The 25,029-nt window shown below is 40.8% G+C and overlaps 1 pseudogene; it reads left to right on the top strand.

Annotated features, from left to right (window-relative positions):
* Window positions 1-17,808: 17,808 nt before the first annotated feature.
* LOC147972854 (uncharacterized) lies at window positions 17,809-19,518 on the top strand (annotated as a pseudogene).
* The last annotated feature ends 5,511 nt before the right edge of the window (window positions 19,519-25,029 follow it).

Raw genomic sequence — 25,029 nt, 5'->3', positions numbered from 1 at the left:
ATACCGCCGAGAACTTAGTAGCGTGGCATCAAGAGTTCTCGTCCCTAATGGCTTTGCGTCACCATCGTGACGTGGGCTGAACCTGTCCCTGATTAAAATCTAGAAAAAATCATATTGTTTGGGAACCCATCGAATACGTGGCAGATTAAGTCAAAAGTGACACAACACTAAGGCCTCATCTGTTTCATATGACAGAAACATCACAAAGATTGGAAAATTATAGTAAGCGAGATCGCATGTCACTAGTAGAAAACGAGATCGATGTCATTTGGTTCAGAGGATAGGATTTTCTACCTTTGAATTGAGTTAACGTTTCTTTTCCTTTGGAATATGGATGACATAAATCACTCCCAGGAATAGGATTATGTTCAAGCAAATCAAAGTCTCTAAAGATTTTTTTTCTTTCAAAAACCATATCCTATATAATTACTTCAAGTTTCCTATAAACCAAAAGAACCCTAAGAAAGACCCTAAAAGGAATAAAAATACTGGAGGAAGTAATTCTCACAATCTCGGTAAAATACTTACTCGTAACTTTTTTCTACAAATCACACAACATTTGTACTCCAAATCCTAACTACTCCCTCCGTTCATATTAGTTGTCGCTGATTTAGTACAACTTCACACTAAATCAATGACAACTAATATGGAGCAAAGGAAGTACCAAATATGGTTATGAACTTATGATCACTGATTTAAAAATGTGAACCCCTTTCACGCTCAACAACTTCAAATTTATGCTCATGTTTGATCTGAGTTTTTTTTCAAAACGAAGGCAGAATATTTGCCTTATCCAATAATTAAGCATAAGAAAATTGTCTAGATAATTAATGGAAAACCGAGCGAAAACTATAACAAACCGGTGAGCGGTACACACACAGATATCCCACACACACCTTTGCGAAGAGTGCCTCATCGAGCTAGCACACGGGCGTCATCGTCATCAGTTCTCCCCAAACAGGCGTCATCGCAATCCCTAATCCCCGAACAAGCAGCTCCGACTTCACTGTGGACGAACGTCGACCCAACCCTCACCGCAAAGGCTGTGTAGAAACACATGAACATCTATGCCAGAATTCAGCCACCCACATGAGGGCAGCACAACTACAACTCTGAAGCAGAGATCCAAAGGAGAACTAAGCAAGACCGGCGCCAGCTTTTACTACCAAACAAATGAAACAGCTCTCGATTAAGAACGCCACAGTAGAAAAACAACCATTTGCTGCAAAATTGCCAAATTTACTATCTTTTCTGTGGAGGTTTATATCACATGAGGTATACCTTGTTTTTTTTTTTATAAAACCTTTGGGATAGCTTGTTTCCTTTTCCGGGCAGCACGTACGCCCAACTCGCATCGAATACGCGGGCTCCAAACTCCTACCATCCGCACGTATCTTATCCTCCCCCGTAGCTTTTGTGTTTAACCAGTTTTTTTTCTATTTTTGAGTAGATTGTGCTAAACCGGTTTATCTACCGAGGTCTACCTCGCATTGAGAAAAAGATAGCGTGTGCCTGTGTCAGTGTGTGAGAATAAGAGAGAGATGACTCAGTTTTTTGACATGGTAAAAAACATGCTATAACTGAGTCCACGAGTAAATGTGAGTGGGAAAATCGCTTTCACTTCACGTAGTCTCCGGACACAGCCGGCATTCATGGGTAGAGCGCCCGTGTCCGAAAGCGACCGCCGTTGTCTTGCCCAGCGGGTAACGGCCAATTAGCACGGCCCCGGACCCATCAACGGGAAGCCAGGAAGTGCTACAAATATTATACGAAAATGACGACTCACGCGGATTTTTCTGTGAAAACAACATCGCATCGGACAGTAACCATGCATATACACTGACACTACTGACAGTAACGACTGTCGACCCCGGCGGTTGTCCTGGCATGCGTATACGTGCACCTCAGCCTGATCTTGGCGAAACCGGCAGGGGCCTGCGCCAGGATTTGATTCCGATACTCCCATCTCTAGACATGCACGACACGACATGTAGTAAGTGTACAGCTGGTTGCAACGCATTATTCGCGCGGATACATGCAACGGAGGCTATCCATGCATGGTGACCACCGTCCTAGTACGCGCGCACATGTGCTCTCACTCGTGAAATACATTGTGTTTAATCCGATAGTAATATAGTACTACTATTGAGGTGATACGGTACCTTCTGCAAGAGCTTATAATATCGGATTTGCATCAAGACCCCAATGACTTGCATCACCATCGTCAAGTGGCCCAAACCCTGCCGTGCAAAGTTTTTTTATTTTTCGGGAAAATCTCCGATCTATTCTCTTTCAATCATAACAGTATAACGAACACTAAAATAATAAAAAAATTACATTCAAAACCGTACATTACCTAGCAACGACTACAACGACTACAAACCGTGATCGCCCCTCCATCGTTGGAGCCAGACAAAACTTGTTGTAGCAGACAGTCGGGAAGTCGTCGTGCTAAGGCCCCATAGGAAAAACACACTAGAACAAAGCGTAGATTGAAAGGATCGGATCTAAAGACACACGATCGTAGACGAATGACAACCAGATCCGAGCAGATCCACCAAAGACAGACCCATCAGCGACACACCTCTACACGCCCACCGACGATGCTAGATGGACCATCAGAACAAGGGCTAGGCCGGGAGAACCTTACTCCATCTTCAGGGAGCCGCCGCCGTCTCGCCTTTTTGAGTAGGGCATAAACCCTAACAGAACTCCAAGAAGTATCTAAAAACCAAACACTGTCGCTGGCAAAGGCCGGGATCCATCGCGCCCCAAGGGCCCTAAGTCCATCAAAGACGAGACGGACCGGCGACGGCACCAGCGAGAGGCGGAGGGACCCCCTGGAGACCCTGAGCTTTTTGGGGAGAGGAGGCGGCGGCGGCTGCCGTGCAAAGTTTCTTCTTCTTTGCAACTAACCTGTACCACAAGTTCACAAATTAGGGCTCCTTTGGTTTACATGAATTTTATAAAAATTCTGAAGGATACAAATTTTTTACTCTATAAAAATTTCTTTAGAACCCTTTGATTTATAGGAATGGAATTACAATTGGAATCAATTCTTAACATTTCAAAAGAAAAAATATATTAGCCTTGACTCAATAAATAAAAAAACACCCTTCCTTGCGTGTCCATCTGTACCAGCCAAGTTAGAAAAAATCATTCAGTCAGCCAGTCTACGGTCAATCATTCAGACCGTAACCCTGATGTGTTTTCATTGATTAGTTTTTCACTGAAAAACAAAAGTGGCCGGCTAGCTTACCTCTGCAAAAGCGTACACGCGGTTCAATTATATGATCGTTCTCCACCGCGTCTAATGACAGGTAGGCAGGTGCAGGATAAGTTAACTCGAACCAATGCCGGCGGATAGTTAGTGAGGCTCCAAGCCAACGACGGGCGGCGTAATGCGGAGTCCGTTGTTGGAGTAATCCAAACATGCCTACGTGGCGTTTTTGGCTTGCATGCCATCTTGCAGTAACATATGTGTCGAGTCCGATTAGCACTAGTTTGAATAGTCTAAGAAGAATAGTACCACGTACGGCAATCATCTCAAATAGTAGTACAAGGTAAAGCAGAAGGCCCTGGTTAGAGATACAAGAGTTGAGAGCAAGAGACGAGCCTAACATCTTGAGATTAAGCAAACCACTAGAAGCAGGAACCTAAACAAGATCCTCACGAACAACTAGGCAACAAAGAAAGCCGAAGCAAAAACAGCAGAAATAGCTTCGGCAAGGGAGCAATACATCAGATCACCGAAAAAAAAAAAAAACATGCTGGCATCTTTGATCGCCGCAAGGCATGATTCATGTGACCTGTGAATTTCATCCATTTGAAATGGGCAGATATTTGGTGCCTGTGTTTGGACAGTTGGCATCCCACACGCTGTCTATGGACTCTATTCTGAAGATTGACGAAATCATCACAAACACCTTATAGCAATGAGAACATATTATTTCACTAAACGGACATCCCTAAAAAGGCTAAAATAATTCAGAAAAATGTGAGCTTCAGGGGAAGTCTAGAACTTGACCCTGATGGATTGGTTCTACCGCAAGGAACTTAACCATATGAGCTAATGCCAATTTGCGTCCGTGGGCATTTGATGCCACCAAATTTGATCATCCATGATTGGAGTTGCCGTTACAATTTCGGATTTGCATCTCAAGACCCTAATGGCTTGCATAACCATCGTGGCATGGGCCAAACCTGGCCATACAATGTTTTTCTTTTTCCTTTTTTGCTACTAATCCATACCAAGTCTTTTTTGAACACAGTATAGATTCAAGCGCTCATATATACGTGCATACACTCATCATTATGAACGCACACACGACCCTACCTCTATGAGCACCTTCAAGAGACCGAGCCAACATATCACCTGAGATTTACGAAGTCACTGTAGGCGCCTAGTCGATGAGAACGTTTTCACCCACTGAACGCGTATTGCCGGAAATCCTAAAATAAATACAAGAAAATGGGAGCACCAGGACTTGAACTCTGGTGGGCTAGGGGATACCACTGTACTCCTAACCATCCAACCACAAGTTGATTCGCAATCCATACCAAGTTAAACTCACCCTTTCCAGCGTGTTCATATGTACCAGCCCAGTTAGAACAGGTGACAACACAACATATTGCAAGGGCCGTTGCGGCAAGTAATAAAAGGCGACATTGTACCACAGTAGCTCAGGGGAGCCCGTGAGCAATGCTAAATACAACATTTGCTTTGTCCTAATACTAATGGTGGTGTTAGAGAGGATGTTCAGGGGAGCTAAACATAGTAATAGAAGCTCTATCGGATACTTATTTGACCTTCCTACCATGATTAGGGTTGACATAAGTGATTGTTTTTAGCATCTTAGAATCTGTCAACTTTTGGAGGGTTGGAGGAAAAAAACACCTCTATATGCATGGCATGGAATTTTTTGTTGAAATCGGTAGCTCAAGCAATTCCATCCTATGCTATGTCGGTGTTTAAATTACCAGAAGAAATACAGAAGTCAATTACTGATGAAATTGTTGGGTTTTGGTGAGGAGATAATGAAGAGAAGAAAAAGAGGCACTGGTTTTCTTGGTGGAAGATTCCAAAGAAGAAATGGGGTTTGGGGTTTAAATACCTTCATAATTTTAACCTTCCTATGTTCACAAAATAGTGTTGACGACTACTCTAGAAACCGGACTCTTTCTGTGTGCATGTATTAAGTGCTAAGTTTTATGCAAATGGTAATATTCTGAAGGCTGGGCTGAAGAGAACTTTATAGACTTGGCAGAGCATTGTGGCGAGCATACAAACCTTTAAAGGGGCTGCATATGGTGTGTTTGGTCGGGTTCACAAATCAATATTTGGCGTGACCTCTGGATCCCAACAAGTGTGTCATGAAAACTAATTACACCTAGAGGTGCAACACTTTTGAGAAGGGTTTAAGAGTTGATAGACCCGCACTCCGAAAAGTGGGACGAAGTACTTATCCAGGGTATTTTTTCACCAATGGGTGTACAGAGGATCCTTCAAATTCCACTCAATGTTCAGATGTGGATGTTTTTGTCGCATGGAATTAATTATACCCACTTGGGTAGTACTTCTCAGTTCGGTCAACATATCACAAAGCATCAATTTGGCCAGCGACGGATAAGTGTTGATGGGCAGGGCAATGTGCACATTAATACCATCTGGAAGGAAATCCGAGGTCTCAATGTTCCGAGGAAAATTAAGCACTTAGCTTGGAAAGTCTTACATGCTTGGTCGGGGTCGAGGATGTACATCACTGTGTTTACTTGCCGTTGGGCTAGGGATGTAGTATGTACTGAGCTTGGTTTGAAAGAAGTTATCATGAAATCTATTATTGAGGACCGATCCGGCTCGATTACTATGGAGATTATTATTGAGCTACCAACGGTGGAACTTGTGATTGTGGCGGCCCAGTATATCTGATGGCAGCGTCGCCGATTTGTCAGGGGAGAGCTTGTCCAAACACATGATAGAAAAACATTAACGTTTAAGGTACTTGCTACAAATTACATCAGACAATCCATGCCTAAACGGCCTATCCGAAAATATGTTCACATCTGGAAGAAACCGAGAAAGGGTGTTGTCAAAGTTATGTAGACGCAGTGTTTCAGGCGAGAGTGGATTTTCTACTCTCGGGTGTACTACACCCGAGTTCATGAAAAACCATAAAATCAATATCAAACATGATCCAAAAATTCTGAAATTCTGCGACATGAGATATGATCAAATGTTTTAGGTTGTTACCAAATTTCATCCAAAAATAACATTTGAGGAGATCTTGTCAAAAAGCACAAAATGATGTACACAAAAAATGCAGAAAACATTGACCAGTGATTTAGTTATTTTTGGTGAGAGCTCCTCGAATGTTATTTGTAGATGAAATTTTGCAAGTCTCAAACATTTTTTCATGTTTGATGTCAGAAAAAATTCAGATTTTTTGGATTACGTTTGATACGTGTTTTGTCAGTTTTTTGAAAATTCGGATGTAGTACACCCGAATGTGGCCACACCTTTCCGCTTTCACGCTGAAACTCTTTCTAGTGCCACTGGATCTGTAGCTCGTGATGAGCATGGGAACTTCATAGCGGCAGCAACATGGTTCCTACCTCATGTTAGCAGTGTCGATTCGGCTGAGGTGACTGCTATTAGGAACGAGATGTTTCTCGCACCAAAAGTCGGGTGCAACAGTTTGCCCATTGAATCGGATTGCATGCAGCTTCGTCGTGGAGGCAGTACAGCATCCAGACTATTATGTTGGTCTGGATGTAGCTAGTGTTATGGAATGCAAGCAGCTAGTCACGTACCTCGTGAAAGTTTTATACATGCAATGTTATGGCCAAGCAAATGAGGTGGGAAATGGATTGAGATTAGCTAAGAACTCTTTCAACACTAGATCCTCCAGTTTCTGGGACTCTTCGATCGTGACTGTATTTCTCACTTATTTGTAAACGATATGACGATCAGTTGAGGAATAAAGTCTATTTACTGTAAAAAGTAATAAAAGGCGACACACACACACCATCTCTGCTTATGCAACTTATTCATTCAGTCAACCAGGCTACCGTCATTCATTCAGACCGTAACCCTGCTGTGTTTCCATTGATTAGTTTCACTGAAAAACAAACTGGCTGGCCAGCTTACCTCTGCAAACGCACAGGCGGTTCAATTATATGAGCGTTCTCCGCCTCGTCTAACGACAGGCAGGCAGACAGGCGCAGAATAAGTTAACAAGACCACCGGCGCATAGCTTAGCTTGACGAGCGCCAAATATTCCGGAGAGTGAACTAATTTTGACTCGCAACAGAACGAAGGCGGTCCGGTTCCCTGTTCACACTTCTGATTTTGTTTTCTACTCTCCACGAGCTGTTCGTTGCGCGTTCCTTTTGAGTTCTCACATAAACTAGTGCAATGCTTACGACAATTAGTACCATCTCTCCGCTAACCTGACAAAAATATGGTGTCGTCTCTCACGTAAGTAGACAACGAAATGCACGTTCTCCTCCACACAGAATTTATATTGTACTGCATGGACTTCCAATATGAAGGAGGTGGGAGACTGAAAGTGCCCTTCTACCCCTGAGCTCATTTGAGCTCGGGATGAACAGTAAATTCCAAAAAAAGAAAAAAAATGAAAAAATTCTGAAATTATTTTGGTGCAAATTTTGAGAAATGTTCTCAGTGCTTGTAAATTTTCATCCCGAAATAACGTTCGTGGAAGTCATGAAAAAAACACTCCAAAAATCTTTGAAAAATTGCATTTTTGCAGTGCGGATTTTGTTTTTTTACCACCACGACTTTCAAGAATGTTATTACGTGATGAGAATTTCCAAGAACTGAGAACATTTGTGAAAGTTTGCACCAAATTTTTAGAAGATTTTTCAAGTTTTTTGCTATAACTTTTAGTTTTACTGTTCACTAGGGAGCATATGAGCTTGAGACTAGATACTCCGCATCCGTGGGAGACTACCAACATAATTTAGATGGGTCATTTACACTTGTAAATGAAACACTGCAATGGGAAGCAACGTTTTGGTATACATGCTATATGTAAGTCGTCTGAAAATTTATTTTGGGTAAGTCAATTTTCTAGACCATTAAATTAAAGATCCAACGGCCGTCCCTCTTTCTTCTTCCTCCTTCAACCATTTTTTTCTTACAAAACCGACTTATCATAGAGGTGTAGTGTCACTCTAATCTAACGGTTCATATTAGCCGGTTTAATTAATCTTCACTGTGGAAGCCTGGAAGTGTGTCTTACTTCTCGCTTGGTGCATTGTGTCCACTTAACGAACATCATCGAGGAGTCTGAAATAAATCTAGAAAATGCGAGCACCAATACGAAGTCTAGGAGATGAACCCTGATGGGCTGATTCCATCACAAAAAATCTAACCATCTTGGCTACACTTAGTTCACATCTCCCTAATGATTTTGACTCTATACAACACACATGCGGTTGGGTGGTATGATAAAATAAAAATAAACACCCAATATTAATCTGTTGTATGGTAAAAGGGCTTTTTCTATAAATTTAATCAAAGTTTGCAAAGCTTGTTCTTAGAAAACATCTATATTCCCCATGTTAGGAAATCAGATCGGAGTACAACCCACGGACGTATCTTTACGAAAACATCATCTCGTCGGGTAGTAACCATCCATCCCGGAGGCTGTTTTCGTCCCTGACTTTTGCCGCGCTTTATTAGCCCAGCTAGGTGATGTGCTATGCATGATTTCGATGTACACATCACTAAGTCCCTCTAATTAACTACTCTCTCTGTAAATTAATATAAAAGATCTAAACACTTCTATATTAGTTTATAGAGGGAATACGAGAGTATGATACATGTGCTAAGTACACCTACCTCCAAGTACAGAAGCATTGCATTGTTTTAGAACAGTTCTCCAAGCAGCCAACAGTGCATTATTTGCCCACGCACACGAGGGAGGCGATGCATGGGCGGTGCGTTCCGAAATTGTACTCCCTTGTGAAAAACATTCTGTTTAGTTTAGTGGTTGAGGAGAGACAATACGAATCATAGGCATTATTTGTGTGTGTGTGTGTGTGTGCGTGTGTGGGTGTGTGTGTGTGTGTGTCAAAAAGAACAGTGGCAGCTTCGAGTAAGTCTGACTTTTAGACCAGTGACAGATATGAATCATAGGCGTTAATATACAAATCATAGGCATTATTTGCGTATATACTAAAGTTTTGGTATATACATGCGATATGTATGTCGTTTGAAAATTTATTTTGAGTAAATCAATTTTTACATCATTAGATTAAAGATCCAACGGCTGGCCTTCTTTCTTCTTCCTCCAGTTTTCATCCTCCTTCGACCATTCTTCTTCTTACAAAATCGACTTACCATAGAGCTGTAGTATCAATCCAATCTAACGGTTAATATTAGCCGGTTTAGTTAATCTTCACCGTGGAAGCCTGGAAGTGTGTCCTTATTCTCCCTTGATGCATTGTGTCCACTGAACGAACATCATCGAAGAACCCAAAATAAATCTAGAAAATACGAGCATCGATGCTAAGTCTAGGAGTTTAACCCTAATGGGTTGATTCTACCACAAGAAATCCAACCATCTAACTTATGCTTAGTTCACAACTCTCTAAGAATTTGACTCTATACTACACATAACAATACCCCCCCCCCCCCCCCCCCCGCCCCTCCAAATATTAACCTGTTGTAGCAAAGCTTGTTTAATAAAAATACCTATGTGCACTATGTTATGGAATCACAGGGGACTACAAACTACCCAACTATATTTACGAAAACATATATCATAGGGTATTTTTCTTTTTGAAAAGGGAATATATTAATGTCATGAAGATAGCAATTACACCCACTCACGAGGAAAATATCTCAAAGAGATCCAGGATGCACGCAGCCAAAAAAAAAAAAAAACAAAGGCCCGCCATAGTGTTCAATTCCTCTCAGCAGCAGCACACAAACCAACACCAAAGACAACACCCGAAAAATATAAAAGATCTTCAAAAGCGACACCTTCAAAAAGAAAACAATGCACAAGCATCGTCGTCGTCGCCCGATCCAAGATTTTAGCTTTTCCCCCTAGAGAAAGTCCGAGCTCTCAAAATAATACCTTCAGCAAGGCAATTGCGAGGCACAACCAATGAAGGTCACACCTTAGATTTTCATCCTGAAAGTCACGACTCGGCACCTGAGGCGCACCATCAAAAATGAAATCCTTCCGTGCTGCCGCCCCCACTTGTCACTGTTGCTTCTGAAATTTATCAAATAACTAGCTGACTCAATCGCCTTCAAGGCCCCCTCTGCCGGTTATGTACCATCCACCTGGGCCGTTTGTGTCCCTGACTTTTGCCGTCGCTTTAATTTTTTTTAAAGGAGGAAGACCCCTGGCCTCTGCGTCTGGGCGATGCGTGCAGCCACTTTATTAATTATTCACAAAAGATCTTACAAAGAAATACAACAATAAGTTTAAAGCCATCATCTAGGCAACATCTGTCCCTACTCCTATCCAGTTGATGAAAAAATGTTGATAGTCCGGACCTAATACCACAGGCCTCGCAGCCAGGCCTGCCGTCGCTTTATTTAGCCCGGATAGGTGATGCGCCATGCATGATTTTGATGTACCCACCTCCAAGTACGAAGCACACTGCATTATTTGCCCACGCACACGAGGGAGGCGATGCATCGGCGGTGCTGTCCGTATTACTCCCTTGTGAAACACATTCTGTTCAGTTCAGTGGTTGAGGAGAGACGATACAAATCATAGGCATTATTTGTTTATACAAAAGACCAGTGACAGCTCCGACTGACGTGTGATCCATGAACATCTTGCAAAGTAACAACAAAAAATGGAGTGTGAACAGAGGATCACCGTCGTGTACGTACTTATGCTGCGGGTCAAAATGATTCTCTGGAACATTGCACCCGTCAAGCTAAACTATGAACCGATGGTCAAGTTTATTAAATTATCCAATTCCTGTCTCTTTGTACGGGTGTATATTTGCAGAGGTAAGCTATATACTTAGCTGGCCAAGCCAGATTAGTTTTCACTGCAGCCAACGTCTCGTCCATCGCTGTGGTTTGAACGACTTACGGATTGAATGAGCTACAAAGTGACACGACAGGGGTGGACTATATCTGGGCATATCTCCGACTGGGCCAAAAAAGGCCCGGTGCTAAAAACCCAGGCCCAAACCCGGCCCAGCCCGGCCATCGGGCCTATGAAATCGTGCCCAAGCCCGAGAAAGCCTGACACAGCTCGTTTGGCCCAACTATGACTAAAAACACGTTTTGGCAGGCCCGAGCCTGGTCCAATGGCACACTCGGGGTCAACACGGCCCGGGATTTTCGGGCTGGGTCGGGTCGGGCCGTTCGGGTCGGGCTGCACATGGCCAGGTCTAGTGTGGACTAGGATGCTGTTTGGATTGTGACTATTTTCGTCACATATTGCTACACTTGTCTTACTTGAGTTGTTCAAATTGTTAGCTATACTTTGGCTTGCTTAAGAGAATCTTATCATATTTTTTGTGTCTATAACATGTGGGATTCACTCCTTATAAAAATATTCTTGATTTAGGTATGGCTAGAATCATACATCCACCTAACTAAGTCAAACTTGCCTAAGGTAAGATATAATAAAATGTGACAAGATATGGCTAGGAATCAAACAGCCTCTAGATAATACCGCTTTTGTGACGTTGTCTTGCCAACACGTCTACAAAGTATCACACGCTGGAGCCGCGTAGAGGGTATAATTTCCCTGAAAGTTCAGTTCCTTGAAGGTGATTCCAGTTGTTGTCTGATATAGTAACTTTCGTAAGGTACCTTTCAGAGAAAAGGTTTTCTGTAAGGTTTGTGGACTGTATTCTGCACAGGTTCGTCTCTCATGCAAGAGCATCTCCAACATAGTCCATTAAGAAGCTTCCGAAGGCCACAAGAAGCTTCCAAAGAAAAGTTTTTTTTATTTTAAGTTCTGCTCCTTCAAGTATTTTTTTCCATGGAATCTTCCAAAGGCCACAAGAAGCAGCCGGGGGGCCCATAGCCCCCCACACGCTGCTTGGGCCCCTGGACCTTCGATCCACCGCCTCTCGACGCCCATGACTCTATATATACCGGAAAATACCTCTGGATTTTTTAACCCCAATATTTTATCCTCCGCATCTCTCTGTGATAATCCAACCTGAAGACCTTTTCTGATACTTTGTTGGAGGGGAAATTCTTCATGGTGGTCATCTTCATCAACTTGAAGACTGACATCATCGTCCATGAGTAGTTTTTTTTGAACTATGGGTCCATAGCAGTAGCTAGTTGGTTTCTCTCTCATATTTCTCAATACAAAGACCACATGAGCTGCCATATATGATTATGATCTATTTGGTGTAATCTCTTGGTGTGCTTTCTGCATTGTGATGAATTAACACTTTATGATCAGATTTATCCATGAATCTTTTTAGGTCTATTTGGTTTCTTTGCTGCATAACCATTATTCATATATGCTCTCCGGTCTATTGTTTTTTTTGCTTTGGCCAAGTTTGAGGGGTAATCTTCATGAGGGGGTTGTGTATAATATTTGGGTTCAATCTTACAAGTAATCTACCACAGTAACATAAAGTAGAAAAGAGTTGTAGTGTGTTGTTTCCACTATAGATAAAAATATGATTGTGTATTTTTGTTTGAACACAGCATGAAGACAATATATCATCTACTTCATGTCATCATATTTACTGCAATACTCTATTTTTAGTTAATACTTTAATATGCAAGCTGGATAGCGGGTGGAGTATTAGTTATAGATGCAGTTGGGTAACGGTCTACAAATATTGGGACGCGATGCTCATATTTTGATTATGCCATGGATAGTCATAATCATAAAAGCTGCAATTTAATTGGTAACAACTGTAATTTGTTCACCACATAGTGCTTTCTTTTGAAGAGAATCAACTAGTGAACTTATGGATCCCGATCCATCTTCTTTAAATATTCTCTCAACCTCAATCAAATGCTCTTTTTTATTCCTTAATTTTACTTTCTTGTTACAATTAAATCTTTCACACACATGTGCTTTTAATCCTTGTAACTAGTTAAGATAGTGAGACTGGCAACCTCGCTAGTTTTGTTTGGGGCCAAGGCAATTTTGTATTTGTGTGTGTAGGTGATGATCATTGTATGTGTTCCCAAATTCTTGTTGGTTATAAAAATTAAAGTCACCTACTTTAAGGGAAAATTGTTGCTTGCTACAAATACTTGGATTTGGGGCCCACAACTTCCTAGTTCAGAGGAAGTAACAAGCATCCTCAAGGCAGCTGTTACCTTCTGGTAACCAGAGAATCCTATGTTTCCAATGACATCCTTCTTCAAGATGAAGTAGTCATCATAGGCCCGGACACCATTGTAGAGGCGATCGAACACATTTCAAATCACCCGGAATCGACGACGAAAAAAGGACTCGAGTAGCGCATCAAGGACAAATTAGTCATCGATCAACATCATATGCATTCGTGCCTTCTTCCGATTCAGAACTCGATGCCCCTTGAAATTGAGAACATGCTCCTCCGCAAGTTGGCTTCTTCGAGAACCACATGCGTGATCGCCATTTCATTCGCATATTTATCCCCATCTGACGAGGATAAATCCATGAACTCGGCATAGAAGTACTCTGTGACCCAAATCATCATGTTTGCTTCAAAGTAAACAATAAAAACATCAATAATATTGGATATGGCATTTGGTCGAGCACTTTCCCGACGTGGTATCCACCATGGACAACAGTGTGCAGGGGTGTAGGGTACTTGAGCGGCGGCCGTACCAAGGGTGGAATGAAAGCGTATGGAAGTCAGCTAGCAGAGGTCCGGCAAGGCATGTATGACGGAGTGGGTAGTACAATAGCGGCGGAAGTCTCAGACTACGCGGATACACAGCAAGGGTGGAGGGACGGAGTGAGAAAGGCGAGGCTCCAGATGGAGTTTTTATGCGGGCTGGGGTATGATGTGGTGGTTGTCCAGGTTTGCTTCTAGTTTGCGGGAATTCGGATGTGCGACTGGTCCGTGGACGTCTCATGATGATGCTGGAGAGCTCAAAGTGTCCGGACCACATGGTACAGATGTTTACGGGCGGTCTGATGCACCGCGTTGGAGATTACCTAACCTTACTTGTGGCAACTCAAGGTCTTACGCATGTCTACAAGTATGATTGCCAATAAAGTTTTTAGCACTGGTCTATTTTATTTTAAGAAACACATTACATATGAAGATGTTTACAAATTCAAGTTTTTACAATCGTTCTATTTTATTTTAGGAAACACATTACATATGAAGATGTTTACAAACACGCACACACATTTTTCATGACAACTCAGAATCTTATGCATGTCTATAGTTATGAGAACCCCTAACTTCGTTCCGTATGATAACACATCTACCATTGAAAATGTTGTCACGGTCAAATTTAAGACATAAAAACCATGCAAAGTGTTTTCTTGCCAAAAAGGTTAAAGATTATACTCCTTCGGTTTCATAATGTAGTGCATATATTGTTTTTTCGAAATGTCAAAGTTTGACCAGGTTTATAAAGAAAATTATTTATATCTATGATACGTCTCCGTCGTATCTACTTTTTCAAACACTTTTTCCCTTGTTTTGGACTCTAACTTGTATGATTTGAATTGAACTAACCCGGTATGATGTGGTGGTTGTCCAGATGTGTGCAAACCTCCCCCAGGTTTGCTTCTAGTTTGCGGGAATTCGGATGTGCGACTGGTCCGTGGACGTCTCATGATGATGCTGGAGAGCTCAAAGTGTCCGGACCACATGGTACGGATGTTTACGGGCGGTCTGATGCACCGCGTTGGAGATTACCTAACCTTACTTGTGGCAACTCAAGGTCTTACGCATGTCTACAAGTATGATTGCCAATAAAGTTTTTAGCACTGGTCTATTTTATTTTAAGAAACACATTACATATGAAGATGTTTACAAATTCAAGTTTTTACAATCGTTCTATTTTATTTTAGGAAACACATTACATATGAAGATGTTTACAAACACGCACACACATTTTTCATGACAACTCAGAATCTTATGCATGTCTATAGTTATGAGAACCCCTAACTTCGTTCCGTATGATAACACATCTACCATTGAAAATGTTGTCACGGTCAAATTAAAGACATAAAAACCATGCAAAGTGTTTTCTTGCAAAAAAGGTTAAAGATTATACTCCTTCGGTTTCATAATGTAGTGCATATATTGTTTTTTCGAAATGTCAAAGTTTGACCAGGTTTATAAAGAAAATTATTTATATCTATGATACGTCTCCGTCGTATCTACTTTTTCAAACACTTTTTCCCTTGTTTTGGACTCTAACTTGTATGATTTGAATTGAACTAACCCGGACTGACGCTGTTTTCAGCAGAATTGCCATGGTGTTATTTTTGTGCAGAAATAAAACTTCTTGGAATGACCTGAAAGTCAACGGAGATTATTTTTGGAATACATTAAAAATAATGGAAGAAGAATCCATGTCAGGGGGCCCACACCCTGTCCATGAGGGTGGGGGCGCGCCTACCCCCCTAGGCCCGCCCCCTGCCTCGTGGGCCCCCTGACGCTCCACCGACTTCAACTCCAACTCCATATATTCGTGTTCGGGTAGAAAAAAAATCAGAGAGAAGGATTCATCGCGTTTTACGATATGGAGCCACCGCCAAGCCCTAAACTCTCTCGGGAGGGCTGATTTGGAGTCCGTTCGGGGCTCCAGAGAGGGGAATCCGTCACCATCGTCATCATCAACCTTCCTCCATTATCAATTTCATGATGCTCACCGCCGTGCGTGAGTAATTCCATCGTAGGCTTGCCGGATGGTGATGAGTTGGATGGGATTTATCATGTAATCGAGTTAGTTTTGTTAGGGTTTGATCCCTAGTATACATTATGTTCTGAGATTGATGTTGCTATGACCTTGCTATGCTTAATGCTTGTCACTAGGGCCCGAGTGCCATGATTTCAGATCTGAACCTATTATGTTTTCATGAATATATGTGAGTTCTTGATCCTATCTTGCAAGTCCATAGTCACCTATTATGTGTTATGATCCGTTAACCCCGAAGTGACAATAATCGAGACCATTACCGGTGATGACCGTAGTTTGAGGAGTTCATGTATTCACTATGTGTTAATGCTTTGGTCCGGTACTCTATTAAAAGGAGGCCTTAATATCCCTTAGTTTCCAATAGGACCCCGCTGCCACGGGAGGGTAGGACAAAATATGTGATGCAAGTTCTTTTCCATAAGCACGTATGACTATATTCGAAATACATGCCTACATTACATTGATGAACTGGAGCTAGTTCTGTGTCACCCTATGTTATAACTATTGCATGATCGATCGCATCTGACATAATTCTCCATCACGGATCCAATGCCTACGAGCTTTTCATATATTGTTCATCTCTTATTTACTTTTTCGTTGCTACTATTACGATCACTATAAAACCAAAATCTACTACCGTTACCACCAGTATCATATTACTTTGCTACTAAATACTTTGCTGCAGATATTAAGTTGTCCAGGTGTGGTTGAATTGACAACTCAGCTGCTAATACTTGAGAATATTCTTTGGCTCCCCTTGTGTCGAATCAATAAATTTGGGTTGAATACTCTACCCACGAAAACTGTTGCGATCCCCTATACTTGTGGGTTATCAAGACTATTTTCTGGCGTCGTTGCTGGGGAGCATAGCTGTATTCTTTGAGTCACTTGGGATTTATATCTGTTGATCACTATGAAGAACTTGAAAGATCAAAGAACCAAGATTTTCCCCTCAACTACGAGGGGAGGTAAGGAGCTGCCATCTAGCTCTGCACTTGATTCACCTTCTGTTTTGAGTAAACTTGCGAAACCTACACATGCTATTGATTCTGATAGGTCGCATGTTATTGATGATCCCACTTCTTCTTTGCATGATACTTATGATGAAACTACTTCTATGCTTGATACTACTGTGGCGCTAGGTGAATTTCTTGATGAACAACTTGCTAAGGCTAGAGAGAATGAAATTATTGAAATTGATAATATTGATGAAAGTGATGATGAAGATTCTCCCCTAGATATGAATTACTTGTTGTTCCTGAGGGTTATGTTATGGATGAAGAAACTGCTATAGACTTCTTAGCTTACAATGATAGATCTGATCTTAAAAAATTATTAGCTAAGCTTAAAGAGAAGTCTTTGAATGCCAGAATGAAATATGACCCTGCTTTTGCTACTTCACCTATCTTTATTACTGATAAGGATTATGATTTTTCTATCAACCCTGAGATAATTACTTGGTTGAATCTGATCCTTTTTATGGCTATGAATCTGAAACCGTTGTGGCACATCTTACTAAATTAAATGATATACCCACCCTATTCACTAATGATGAGAAAACTCGCTATTACTACATCCTTAAGTTATTTCTGTTTTCATTAAAGGGTGACGCTAAAACATGGTTTAATTCTCTTGATCCTGGTTGTGTGCGTAGTCCCCAGGATATGATTTATTACTTCTCTGCTAAATATTTCCCCGCTCATAAGAAACAAGCTGCTTTAAGGGAAATATATAATTTTGTGCAAATTGAATAAGAGAGTCTCCCACAAGCTTGGAGGAGGCTTCTACGATTACTTAATGCTTTGCCTGATCATCCTCTTAAGAAAAATTAAATACTTGATATCTTTTATAATGGACTAGCCGATGCTTCCAAAGATTACCTGGATAGTTGCGCTGGTTGTGTTTTCAGGGAAAGAATTGTTGATCAAGCTGAATTGCTATTGAATAATATGTTGACTAATGAAAATAATTGGACACTTCCTGAACCAACTCCCAAGCCAACTCCGAAGAAAAGGGGTATTCTATTTCTCAGTCCTGAAGATATGCAAGAGGCAAAGAAATCTATGAAAGAAAAAGGTATTAAAACTGAAGATGTTAATAATTTACCACCTATTAAAGAAATACATGGTCTTAATTTGCCGCCCGTTGAAGAAATACATGGTCTTGATAACCCCACACAGGTAGTAAAGGTAAATTCTCTCTATAGATATGATAAAGCTGGAATCCCGCCTATTAAGTTTGCTAGCCAATGCTTAGATGAGTTTGATAATTTTAATGCTTATGTTGGTAGACAATTGAAACACAATGCTTATATGATTGAACACTTGAGTGATTATATGGCTAGTGTTAAGGGTGAACTTAAACTTATTAGTAAACATGCTTCTATGGTTACCACTCAAGTAGAACAAGTACTTAAGGCTCAGAATGATTTGCTCAATGAATTAAATAATAAGAAAAATGATAATACTGTTAGATTTGTGACAGGAGGTGGTAAAATGACTCAGGAACCTTCGTATCCTGAGGGCCATCCTAAGAGAATAGAGCAAGATTCTCAGAGAACTAATATTGATGCACCTAGTCCTTCTAAAAGGAAGAAAAAGAAAAATGATAGGACTTTGCATGCTTCTAGTGAACCTGTTGTTGACACACCTAAGAATCCCAATGGTATTTCTATTTCTGATGCTGAAACACAATCTGGTAATGAACCTGAACCTAGTGATAATGTTAATGATAATGTTCATGTTGATGCTCAACCTAGCAATGACAATGATGTAGAGATTGAACCTGCATTTGATCTTGATAACCCACAATCAAAGAATCAACGTTATGATAAGAGAGGTTTTGTTGCTAGGAAGCACGGTAAAGAAAGAGAACCATGGGTTCAGAAACCCATGCCCTTTCCTCCTAAACCATCCAAGAAAAAGGATGATGAGGATTTTGAGTGCTTTGCTAAAATCATTAGACCTATTTTTTTGCGTATGCGTTTGATTGATATGCTTAAAATGAATCCTTATACTCAGTACATAAAAGATATTGTTACGAATAAAAGAAAGATACAGGAAGCTGAAATTTCCACCATGCTTGCTAATTATACTTTTAAGGGTGGAATACCAAAGAAACTTGAAGATCCAGGAGTACCAACTATACCATGCTCCATTAAAAGAAACTATGTTAAAACTGCTTTATGTGATCTTGGAGCCGGTGTTAGTGTTATGCCTCTCTCTTTATATCGTAGACTTGATTTGAATAAGTTGACACCTACTGAAATATCTTTGCAAATGGCTGATAAATGAACTGCTATACCTGTCGGTATTTGTGAGGATGTGCCTGTTGTGGTTGCAAACGTTACTATTTTAACGGACTTTGTTATTCTTCATATTCCCGAGGACGATAGTATATCTATTATTCTTGGAAGACCCTTTTTGAATACTGCGGGGGCTGTTATTGATTGCAACAAAGGCAATGTCACTTTTCATGTTAATGGTAATGAGCATACGGTACACTTTTCTAGGAAACAACCTCAGGTCCACAGTATCAATTCTATTGGAAAATTTTCAACTATTACTATTGGAGGTTTTGAATTTCCTCTTCCTACTGTCAAGAAGAAATATGATATTCTTATTATTGCGGACATGCATATCCCCATTGAGGTAACCTAGTGTTATTCGAAGATTCTCCGGTTTCATGTTATTCGAAAAGAGTTTGTTAACAAGACTTGATCAACCTTGTCAGTGGATTCCTTTTGATGAGCATGAGATGGATGAATTTAGAAAACACAACTCTCTGTACCCTCTTTTTACTTTCTGTTATTTATATTAAATAAAGCAAAAATAGTATTTTCTGTCTGTTTTCTGAATTATTCATGCAATAAAAAATACCCTGAAAATAGAAGTTCTCCAAATGCCCTGAAAATTTAATATGATTTTTTTAGAATATTTGAGAATATCTGGCACTAAGAACACATCAGGGGGAGCCAGCACCAGGCCACGAGGGTCCAGGGCGCGCCCCCTGCCTCGTGGGCCCCTGGTGCCCCCCCTACACTTATTCCAGCCACCACACACTTATTCTTCCTCCCCAAAAAATCACCAACCAGCTCAAGGACGATATCGAGCTCATCTTGCTGCCATTTTCGATCTGCTAGCTCAAAGCTCCATTCACAAAACTTATTTGGGGGATTGTTCTTTGGTATGTGACTCCTCCAATAGTCCAATTAGTTTTTGTTCTAGTGCTTTATTTATTGCAATTTTTTGCTTCTTAGGTGACCCTGTTCTTGAGCTTGCATGTCAAATTTATGTGGTCAAAAGTAGTTTTAATGCATGATATAGTCTCTAGGCACTTGTAGGAGTAGTTGCTATCAATACTGTTGAGTTTGTTTCACTTTTATTTTAAGTTACCAAAAATTTCAGAAATTTTTCAGAGGAAGAAATATGTTTAGGAAAATGTACCAAGGTGGTTCCTCAAGGAAGCAAGGACCCAGGCCCGCAATACGTGAGCCAGACGATGAACTACCAAGGAATGCTCAAGTGTGGCCTTGTGAATGGCCGTCAGAAGACTTCATGGTTCGAGCGGGAATCAAGGAGGAATTTGACGCATATGTGCGTAACGCTGATCTTAAGAACTTCGAGGCAGATAAGTGCCGTTAGTACCACTACCTCACTGATTCCTTTGTGAGAAGGTTTGAATTTTCATCATCACGCAATTCTCAAACTGTCCCGTTTGATCTTTATGATAAATCTTATACCATGGACTTAGAAGATTTTAATACTACATGTAAACTCCCATAGTGGGGTGATGTTAGTGAGCCTCGCAAATCTAAATATAGACTTTCTTGCTAGTATAACTGTGGGGGAATCTAGGGAAATCACGCATGCTACCATAGGGAGAATTCATTTTCCTGCTATAAATTATTTTGCTCTCTTCATAGGTAGATGCATTAATGGTAAGGATGAAGCATGTCACATGTGTGTCCCAGATCTTAGTGTTCTCAAGAGTGCTGTATTAGGAGATAGACGATATAACTTGGGAGCCATTGTTGCATGTAGGTTGCATAATAATAGGATTAATGGAGATTTCTTTGGTGGAATTTATGCAACCCATTTAGCTAATTTTCTTGAGATACCCATACGCGGATATGATATTGAGTTGCCTCCTGGTTATTTAGATTATGATGCTATGGTTCGTCATTAGTTTGTTGAGAGGAACGATCAGTCCCTCCAGTACTGACTAATCTTTGACAGACGACGCACCTACCATGTCTCTCTCCCTGCTCCTGCTTTCTTTGACTTTCAGGCAAAAGGGAGATATGTTATAACCAGGGAGGAGGCGCATGAGTACGAGAGGAGGACGGAGGCAGCCCGCCTCCAAGCTGCAGCCCTTCGGGCAGTAGCGGATGCATCTCAGTACGACCCCAGCTTTAACTTCAGATATCCACCAGGCCATCCATGGCCATAGACCAACTTAAGCCAAAAGCCTAAGCTTGGGAGAGTACGCATTTCTCACCGACATTACATTCATGTTCACACACTCATGCCAGTTGTTGGTGCTCATACTTTTTCATTGTATCATCCATGCTAGTTTAATTTCTTTTTAAGCTTTCTTCTTGTGAGTTTGAAAAACCTTAAGAATAACCAAAAAAATTAGTTGTAGCTTTTAGCTAGTTTACTTCGCATGCCTGTAGTAGTAGTAATTAAAAGAAAACCCAAAAATATTTCTTGTTCTTCTTTTGCTTGTTGGGAGCTTTCCCATGTAAATAGTTTTATTTATTTCTTTTTCTTTGGGGGTCGAAAGGAGAAGACCATGATTAAAATGTTAAAGTGGCTCTCATATGCATTATTGTTGATCTAACAAAGAGCCCATATTACCTTGTCTTCTCCCATGAATTGAATGCTTGCAGATTCCAGCTTAGTCCAATGCATGTGCACTATTATTATTATCCACACTATTCGGTCGTGCAAGTGAAAGGCAATAATGACGATATATGATGAACTGATTGAGATGAGAAAAGCTGGTATGAACTCGACCTCTCTTGTTTTTGTAAATATGATTAGTCCATCGTTCCTGATTCATCCTATTATGGAAGAAACATGTTTGCAATGACAACTAGAGATTTTAGTTGCTTATGCCATGCTTAATTAGCTAGGAGTTTATAATGGTTTACCTTGCGTTCCAACATGCTATTAAAATGGTTGTGATGTGGTATGATGGGGTGGTATCCTCCTATGAACGATTCGAGTGGCTTGCCTTGGCACATGTTCACGCATGTAGTTGAAACAAAATCAACATATATAGCCTCTATGATATTTATGTTCATGGTGAATTATATCCTACTCATGCTTGCATTCGGTGTTGATTAATTTTAATGCATGTTCATGACTGTTGTCGCTCTCTAGCTGGTCGCTTCCCAGTCTCTTTCTAGACTTCACCTGTACTAAGCGGGAATACTGCTTGTGCATCCAATTCCATAAACCCCAAAGTTATTCCATATGAGTCCACCATACCTACCTATATACGGTATCTACCTGTCGTTCCAAGTAAATTTGTATGTGCCAAACTCTAAACCTTCAAATAAACATTCTGTTTTGTATGCTCGAATAGCTCATGTATCAACTAGGGTTGTCTATATCTTCCATGCTAGGCGGGTTATTCTCAAGAGGAGTGGACTCTGCTCCTCACTCATGAGAAAATGGCTGGTCACCGGGATGCCCAGTCCCATGCTCAAACCAAATCAAAATAATTGCAAAAAAAAACTCCCCCAGGATTGTTGTTAGTTGGAGGCACCCGTTGTTTCAGGCAAACCATGGATTAATGCTTGTTGGTGGTGGGGAGTATAAACTTTACCATTCTGCTTGGGAACCGCCTATAATGTGTGTAGCATGGAAGATATCGAGATCTCTCGGTTGTTATGTTGACAATGAAAGTATACCACTCAAAATATTATTCATCTCTATTTCAAAATCGAGCTCTGGCACCTCTACAAATCCCTGCTTCCCTCTGCGAAGGGCCTATCCATTTACTTTTATGTTGAGTCATCATCCTCTTATTAAAAAGCACCAGTTGGAGAGCATCGCTGTCATTTGCATCCATTACTATTAGTTTACATTGAGTATGACTTGACTGGATCTCTTTTACCATGAATTACAATGTCTATTCAGTCCTTGATCTTTAAAGGTGCTCTGCATTTATGTTTTGCGATCTTAGAAAGGGCTAGCGAGATACCACCTTGTTATATCATATTATGATTGTTTTGAGAAAGTGTTGTCATTTAAGATTTATTATTATTGCTTGCTAGTTGATTATGCCATTGATATGAGTAAACATGAGACCTAAATGTTATTGTGAATATGGTTAGTTCATAATCTTTGCTGAAAGCTTGAATGATGGCTTTACATATTTACAACAACAAGAGCAAACAAAGTTTGTACAAGTTTTTCTTTATCACTTTCAGTTTATCAACTGAATTGCTTGAGGACAAGCAAAGGTTTAAGCTTGTGGGAGTTGATACGTCTCCGTCGTATCTACTTTTCCAAACACTTTTGCCCTTGTTTTGGACTCTAACTTGTATGATTTGAATTGAACTAACCCGGACTGACGCTATTTTTGGCAGAATTGCCATGGTGTTATTTTTGTGCAGAAATAAAAGTTCTTGGAATGACCTGAAAATCAACGGAGATTATTTTTGGAATATATTAAAAATACTAGAAGAAGAATCCACATCAGGGGGCCCACACCCTGTCCACGAGGGTGGGGGCGCGCCTACCCCCTGGGCGCGCCCCCTGCCTCATGGGCCCCCTGACGCTCCACCGACCTCAACTCCAACTCCATATATTCGTGTCCGGGGAGAAGAAAAATTAGAGAGAAGGATTCATCGCGTTTTACGATACGGAGCCGCCGCCAAGCCCTAAACTCTCTCGGGAGGGCTGATCCGGAGTCCGTTCGGGGCTTCGGAGAAGGGAATCCGTCGCCATCGTCATCATCAACCTTCCTCCACCACCAATTTCATGATGCTCACCGCCGTGCCTGAGTAATTCCATCGTAGGCTTGCCGGACAGTGATGGGTTGGATGAGATTTATCATGTAATCGAGTTAGTTTTGTTAGGCTTTGATCCCTAGTATCTATTATGTTCTGAGATTGATGTTGCTATGACTTTGCTATGCTTAATGCTTGTCACTAGGGCCCGAGTGCCATGATTTCAGATCTGAACCAATTATGTTTTCATGAATATATGCGAGTTCTTGATCCTATCTTGCAAGTCTATAGTCATCTATTATGTGTTATGACCGTTAACCCCGAAGTGACAGTAATCGGGACCATTACCGGTGATGACCGTAGTTTGAGGAGTTCATGTATTCACTATGTGTTAATGCTTTGGTGCGATACTCTATTAAAAGGAGGCCTTAATATCCCTTAGTTTCCAATAGGACCCCGCTGCCACGGGAGGGTAGGACAAAAGATGTCATGCAAGTTCTTTTCCATAAGCATCTATGACTATATTCGGAATACATGCCTACATTACATTGATGAACTGGAGCTAGTTCTGTGTCACCCTATGTTATAACTATTGCATGATCGATCACATCTGACATAATTCTCCATCACCGATCCAATGACTACGAGCTTTTCATATATTGTTCTTCGCTTATTTACTTTTTCGTTGCTACTGTTACAATCACTATAAAACCAAAAACTACTACCGTTACCACTACTATCATATTACTTTGCTACTAAATACTTTGCTGCAGATATTAAGTTATCCAGGTGTGGTTGAATTGACAACTCAGCTGCTAATACTTGAGAATATTCTTTGGCTCCCCTTGTGTCGAATCAATAAATTTGGGTCGAATACTCTACCCTCGAAAACTGTTGCGACCCCCTATACTTGTGGGTTATCAATCTACAATACCAAAAATATAAAATGTAAATGTTGTATGTTTGACATTCTAGATGTAAATGTTTTTCTGCACAAACTTGGTCAAAGTTTGTGTGGTTTTACCTTTAAAATAATATATATGCACTACATTATTGAACGCAGGGAGTATATTAAGTAACAAAAACTCTTATAAAAACACTCCCACATAAAATGAAAAATACATCCAAATACTTGAAGGTGTCGAAGTCTTCTTCTTCTTCTTCTTCTTCTTCTTCTTCTTCTTCTTCTTCTTCTTCTTCTTCT

The sequence above is a fragment of the Triticum urartu genome, chromosome 5A, assembly GCF_056163025.1.
Source record: "Triticum urartu cultivar PI428250 chromosome 5A, HENAU_Tu73, whole genome shotgun sequence".
NCBI classification, from domain to species: domain Eukaryota; kingdom Viridiplantae; phylum Streptophyta; class Magnoliopsida; order Poales; family Poaceae; genus Triticum; species Triticum urartu.
The sequence above is the reverse complement of the archived record's forward strand: the minus strand, read 5'-3'. Positions and strand labels throughout refer to the sequence as shown.